Source organism: Apaloderma vittatum, unplaced genomic scaffold (genome assembly GCF_000703405.1).
Source record: "Apaloderma vittatum isolate BGI_N311 unplaced genomic scaffold, ASM70340v1 scaffold37204, whole genome shotgun sequence".
In the NCBI taxonomy this organism is placed as follows: domain Eukaryota; kingdom Metazoa; phylum Chordata; class Aves; order Trogoniformes; family Trogonidae; genus Apaloderma; species Apaloderma vittatum.
Genome location: NW_009713936.1, coordinates 1 through 7099, shown reverse-complemented (window position 1 = coordinate 7099; position 7099 = coordinate 1). Strand labels below are relative to the sequence as shown.

General features: G+C 41.9%; 1 long non-coding RNA gene across 1 annotated transcript in view; it reads left to right on the top strand.

Annotated features, from left to right (window-relative positions):
- The window catches only part of LOC104273281, a 29372-nt gene extending 25948 nt beyond the window's left edge, over window positions 1–3424 (top strand). Inside the window, exons 3-5 of the long non-coding RNA XR_717810.1 lie at window positions 1561–1641; window positions 2026–2115; window positions 3309–3424. This is a non-coding gene — a long non-coding RNA (uncharacterized LOC104273281). The remainder of the gene's footprint in view (window positions 1–1560; window positions 1642–2025; window positions 2116–3308) is intronic.
- The last annotated feature ends 3675 nt before the right edge of the window (window positions 3425–7099 follow it).

Here is a 7099-nt window from a genome sequence, read left to right as displayed (position 1 = left end):
CTCCTTTCTTGGTATCTGCAAGAGTAGACGTGGTTTTGGAAGATAAGTGTACCCAAGCGCAGCGTACATCAAGTAGCAAGTCGTGCTGGAATCAAGCACCAGCTCACGTTTTGAATACACGAGTTTGAATTTTATGGCCCCCGATACATTAAAATAATCCAACCTGATGAATTCACGGCCTTTTTTAGCATTAATTGCTCTGATTTATTTGAGTATTCTCATCAGGTACAACATGGGTCACATATGAACCCTCTTCCTTCTACTGCTTCTTTGGAAACAAAGATGTTTAATTCTTCGGGGTTTTTTGAGCCAATATTAACGGTAACACTATCTTCATCTTGCTGTGGGTAGATGGCATTTCTAGGTTTCCTTTGTTTCTGGTAACTTAAAAGATTGTTCCTACTCTCCATTGTTCTTGCAGGCGCAGAAATTTCGGTATGGTTTTTCTGTTTCTCCTTAGCACTTTCTGTAGTTGATAGATTCAGACATTTATCAAGTCTTCTAGCTTCTGTTTTTCTTGTTTAAAACCAGGATTTTTTTTATCTACATTTTGCATTAGTTTTTAGCAAATTAGTGGCAGCTCCAGCTTGATTCTGCTCGTAACTTCCTCGTAATGTCCTCTGCAAGCGGCACAGGTCTGAAACAAATTTTGAGCTTTTCTGTGCTCTTTGTCCCCTCCTGGGGACATGAAGACATTTGGTTTGGAGGGCAGCTTGATGCTTTCTTCTCATTGACTGTTGTGAGGACAGTGGGGTGGTTTAGTTTCAGAACGTGTGTGTCTGCTGCTCCTTTTCCCTTTGTAAATATTCTCTACAACCTACAGGACGTAGTTCAGGCTTCCTGCAACCGTGCTGTGCTTGTGAGCTCATGGGTTCACAGTGGTTTTCTGTCAACCACAACACTGATAATGGGAAATATATGCGTACGAGAATGTGTGAACTGAGAACCGAGCCAGCTCGACTGATGTATTTTTGTTTGTGTCTTTTATGTGCCATAAACCACAAAAACCTGTAAAGCACCTGGAGGAATCCTTTCTTTAAAGAAAGGGGAGAACCTACCTGAAGTGGAAAAAATATTTGATCTAAGATAGATCTCAAAATCAAATGGTAGCTCCTAAGAGGGTCAACTGCATAAACTGTCTGAAGTATTTCCAGAGAATTTGCAAGTGATCCAAGATCGGGGGATTTTTAGGTAGCGGAGAGAACAAGTCACTAGCGTGTAGTTGTCGGGAAAGGTTGGTGCAATAAACTGGATATTTGATTCGTGCATTATAGTTCTGAGTCATAATTATAAAATGATGAGCTTTATCTGTGTATGGATTCTAATTCATGTGCCGAAGTTGAAACAAGATTACTTCAGGAGGATCTGACAGTGGGGGTTACGTAACAGATCAGAAGAAACGATCGCCACGATCCCTTTGGTTTTGTAGCCTCCGTGTTTGTGAATCACCATCTGCAAGTTTTCGAACAGCTGAATTCTCAGTCTTTAAGCGTTCATTTGTGTTTGTTTGCCAAAAGGAAATGAATTCAACTTCATCGCTGTACTTTTCTGCTTTTCTAGATTTTAATAACAAGTGAAGAAGATCCTCAAAGTATTGTGAGTAAAGACGAGGATTTCTCCTCCTATCCAGGGCCTGTCATGGTAAGCAAAAGGGATTTGCAGGGGCTGTTACGGAGCAGAATAGGCTAAAATCTGAAAAACGTTAGAGAACTAAGGATTGCACGCGGGGTTGTTGGGTTCTAAGTGTAGCGCTAGACTAGGCTAATGCCTTTCTCCTAATACTATTACAAGGGGGTTTTAATGACTTTATTACTCAGGCTGCAGGAAGGAAATGTGTTTGTAATATATTTAGTTGCCTGAGTGGTTATCTTGGCAGGTTGAATAACTTTTGTAAATTACTGATACCTGAATTCTCTAAACACATCATCCTGCTTGAGCTTTCCGTCGGTCACTGCTAGCTTGTCGTGCGGGGCAGAAGGCAGCAAGCGCCGGTGCTGAAGTGAACCGTAACGCTTTGTTTCTCAGGATGAAGAGACCCAGCACAGCCTTGAATGCATCCAGGCTAATCAGATTTTTCCCAGGAAGCAGCTGATCCGAGAGGATGAGAACCTTCAGGTAATCGCCGCGCTGCTCCTCGCCAGTTAAGATTGGAATATCCCCAGCTGGGCTGAGGGTTCTCTGGCCTCTCCCATCGAGTTTTCATTTGCTATTGAGCACGGGAATGGGAGAAAAACACTTTACATGCTCGTGTATTGTTGTTAGGACAGAGAACTCGTGCATTATACGACAAGAATGTCTGAAAGGTGTAGCCATTACTTGTGTAGTAATTTCAAATGCTGTTGTTTGGGTTTTTTTACAGTTTAGGACTCTTTTTCTTTTTTTTAAACAAAATACCACTAAACTAGTTAAATACTGCCATTACTTCTTATTACCAAGAAGCCAAAAGTCTGACTGTACTGGCTTGAATTATCTTGCACAAGATGGACATTTTGTTTTCTTCATTTTTTCAAGTTCCTTTTAAAAGCAGTTCAAATTATTTATCCACGTGAGCATTCCTAGCATTTGAAGAGGTGACTTGTTTCATTTGAATAGGAAGCATTTTTAATTAATTTAAGCCAAGATGAATGTAAACGCAGGTAATTTTCAAGTTGAGCATTTACCTTTTTGCTCAGCTAACTGGAGCTTAAATCACATTTTGGAACAGTTGCAGTTTTGACGTGCGGTGTAATAGAGCTGCAGGTTTTCTAACTGGATAAACGGCAGCGTGTTGCCTGTTCCCTATTTGCAGTGAGAAATGTTTGTCTAACTGACTTGAGCTGTGTAGTGTTTAACTGTCCAGTCTGCTCGGGTTACCTGAGCTTGTTTGGTGACTATTTTGGGCCACTAGCGTTGAAGATTATTCATCGTAGGTGTTTTGCCCACTTCAGGGTGAAAGTGATAACATTATGGAAGTAACACTCTCCATGAAGTAAGGAGTGGGAGCATAGATCCCACTTGCCAAAAAGTGAGGATATTTTTGCTCTGATTTTTTTGAAAAAATTCATTACTTTCCCTGACCAAGCACTTAGTACTCAGGAAAATGAAGAGAAAATCAGGGATAACTTGTAAAAAATGCTGCAATTAACCTCTGAACGAATCTTACCCAAGACTTCCCTTCTGAGCTGTAGTGGCTGGGCAGAATTCTCAGTAGTGTTTCATTTTGATTTATGATGCTGTGTGCTTGAGTGTCTGCTCGCAGGAGGCACATACTTTTGGGAATTGGTTTCTCAAAAGGTGATTTTTTTTTTTATTTTCCCCTGATTCCGAAGGTCCCGTTCATTGAACTTCACGGCGAGAGTACGGAGTACGTAGGACGAGCAGAGGATGCCATCATTGCACTTTCTAATTACAGGCTTCACATCAAATTCAAGGAGTCTGTTGTGAATGTAAGTGCTTTTCATACTACTGTGGTAATACAGGAATTGTGAACTCAGTCCAAATAAGAGAATTTGGGATAAAAGGACAGTGCTCCTTCCTTCTTTAAGGTTTGTGGCAATGAAAAAATCTCTATGACGTTCCAGTCCCTGTGTAGAGTTCAATAGGATGTTATCCACAAAAATACTTCAGTGCTATGTATATTTGTAATCAACTCAGTAAAATAAAGTCCAAAGAATCGAAGTATTATTTTTCTCCTGAAGATGGAGTTTTATTATTTTTTTTTTACCTATCTCTTTATGTCAAGACAAGTCTTCTTGCTAGTTGTTCATAAGTGCCACGTGTTGGTCACAAATTCTGAACTATGCAGTGGCGAGTTAAATGTAAAAAAATCACATGTCACTCCAAAGCAGACAAAGGCAAGGAAAAAAATATAAGAATCCACAAGGGTCCAACACGTACGTGACTGAGACGCATGTGGCACGTCAGCAAGATCTCCTGTGCACCAAACTGGTCTAATTTTTGATCCCGTGTCAATCTTTAAATTTTCTTTTAATTTCTGCCGCAACCAAATTAACAGTAAAAACGTTGTTTACTGAGCTGCAGCTTTATTGGTTTCTGTTGTCTCTAGTCGTACAGCTCTGGGATCGGCAGCCTGTGAAGGGCGCGGGTGTCACAGGTATCACTGCTCCCCTCAAGGGCTGATTTGCTTCGTGTGTTGCCCTGTCCTAGGCTGGGCAGACACGTCTCCTGGGCTGATGAATGGGTACAGCATTCACGGGCTAAAATCCCCTATTGGGGTTTTTCAGCAAAGAAAGGTATTATTTCAGAACACGGCAATTACTGAAAGTGATGCCAAAAATTGGGAATTTAAGGGCTTATTATCTTTTGCTACCGACCCTACAGGATACAAGTCCATGCAGAGGTAGTGTAATTTTACTTTTTGCTTATCTTATTCTCTTGTCAACCCTCAACTATCGCCTGAGACTGACAGAGTTAACCTGTAGGTGCCACTTTGTGTCGGAGTGGTGGCCCAGGGCCAGCTGGGCTGCCTCGAGCGCACCTCTACGTGCTGCTGGCAGTGGAGAGAAGATGCATCGAGGGATGTGTTTTATGGGCTACCTTTGCGATACAAACACAAATTCTGGGGCTGAATTCTGCCAAGGGGCCTGCCACAGTAAATCCGTAGTGTGTTGTTTAGTGTTTATATTTTTTGGTTAATCCAGAATCTGAGTGTTGTATAACATGGGCAACTAGAATTAAGAAAGCAAAGGACCAAATATTTAAATAGAAGGAGCTTAGACATGAGAAACGAGCAGCCCTAGAAATCCAGAGTTTGTCCTGAGGAGTTCCAGGACACGATGGAGTTCCGTTAGTAGAGAAGCCGTGAGCACATGTACCACACTTACTGTTAGATCTGCCCTTAGGATAATGGGGGGTGTTAATTTTAAAGAATTTTCCATTTAGTATTTTTGAGCACTAACAAGAACTGCTGTTACCTTAAATGATATTCTTGGTATTCAGGTAAAAGTCTATAAAAGTTTGTCACTACTACCATATTAATTTTGCTTCCCTGACTTTCGTTCCCCTCTCAGTCCGATATCTCAACAGTTGTTAGTTCTGCTTCATATGCCATCGTTAACCAGAAAGGTTCAATTAGCTGGTGCATGCGCTAGAACAGAACATAAATTATTCTTCCGTAACCATACGTGGCCATCACTGACAATGTAGCATGAACTCTGCTGGAATCCAAGGCAGACAGGATGTGGAACGTCTTGAAGGATGAAACGTGCTTGCAGGAATTAGGAGCCACATTTCAATTGTTATAATTCAGGGTAATAATAATTTTGGTTCTTATTGGTCAAAATTATTGATAGGATGGTGATGTGCTCAGTTAAATCTTCACAGGTTGTTTGATTTTGTTGTTGTTGTTGTTAGGCCTGTTCAGAAAACACCTGTAAGATTTTTTTTAGAAAATGTATAAACATTTATTAATGTTAGTTGAGGTTTTCTTAAATTATTATTTTGAATGATTTTCATAAGAATCCCTACCCTGACTAAATCCAGCTGCCCTAACAACCTTGTCATCTCAGCAAGGTGCTTCCATGTAAGAAAGAACTCTTAGCAAATGCGGTACTATAGTACCTAGAAAACAAATTGATTCCCCGTGTCTGTGTGTTCTGCGCAGGCATCTCCTCTTGAAGTAGGTGGGATGTTCCCACGGTAGATGGGATCCTCGAGAGAAAGCTGAATGCGTGAAGGAAATGGAATCAGTTAAAAGCAGATTCCTGGTCTTTGGGTTGTTGATTTGGTTTTTTTTAACTTCACCGTTCTCTTTTTACACTTCTCTAGGACACCTGTCCAAATGACACTCGTGCCACCTCAGTGAGTGGCACAGTGCTGCTGGATCGCTTGCTGCACCTGTGCCCGAAAAGTAAATCAGGGTTCAAAATTGCTAACGCTCACATCGCAGCGCTGCCGAGAAGGGCTGCGTGTGTCAATCTGCTCCGTGGGTAACTTCCTAGATCACAGTAGTAAGAGGAACATGGTGTTTTAAATGCAAAAACAAAAGATCCAGTAGACCGTGTGTAAACTGGAGGGATTACACCGTTCAAAAGTGTTGACTTACATCTATCCATGGGATAAAAACGCAGACTCAACAGTGATCTCTGGGTGCACAGGGGAGGGTCGGTTCCCAGGCCGAGCCCTGTTGATCGGCTTCCCTTAAGAAAATTTCGAACTTAGCAGCTGGCGAGTGTTTCTGTGAAATCGTTTTTCTTTCTGTTGCATTCATGGGAGAAATAAAATTTCAGTGTAGTTTACTCATGTGTAGCCTCTTTCAAATAGTAGATATTTGGAAGCAGTAAAAAATAAAAATCGTGCTGGCAAGGCAAGAGAGACTTTAAGTCTTCATGACTGAGTTTTAGTAGAGTTTTTTTTTTTAGTAGATTTAGAGTTTTAGATTGTTTTTTGGGTTTTTTGTAGTACGAGCTTTCCATTCCTTGGCCTTAGTAGAGAGAAAAAAAAGGTTGGTTTAGTCTCTTCCATGCATCTGCAGCCCAGCTGGGGTTCATCTGTGCTGAACAATAGCTTGGCCCTTGTTTCCCCCTCAGGTCCTGCCGCTCAAATTCTGTGCACGTTAATTGTGAAAGCAGACGGAAGACTAAATGATTACTTTCAAGTCAAAAACCTAAGTGTACTTAGATGTAATTAAAAGCAAAATTTTCTTCAGATGCTCCTTGCAGGTTATAGGAACGGGATTGTGCCGGGGGGGGATTTGACTCCCACCACCTAGGAGAGTCCTTGAAGACTTTCTGGGCTGACCTGACATCTTCAGTTCCTCCGTATCTTGTCTCAGGCCATGCCTGGGGATGTGCAGCACCTGGTGCTGGTTGGAGTACCCAGCCTGTGCTGCAGCCCTGCCACCAGTTCAGGCTCTGAACTGGGAAAGCAAGTGCTAATTACAACTCAATGGTCCCGAGGTGCCACGTGGTGTCCTGGGGAGACTGGGGCTGTGTGGAGCCCAGGGTAGGGTGCAGAGCCTTGTCCCGGGGGAAGGGGCTGACTCATGGCACTGTTTCAGCAGCGTAAATGTAACCTCTGCTTTTCCTAACTACGGAGATGTATTTCTCTAAATATGTCTTGTGCTGCTGTTAGATCACAGAATCACAGGATGTCAGGGGTT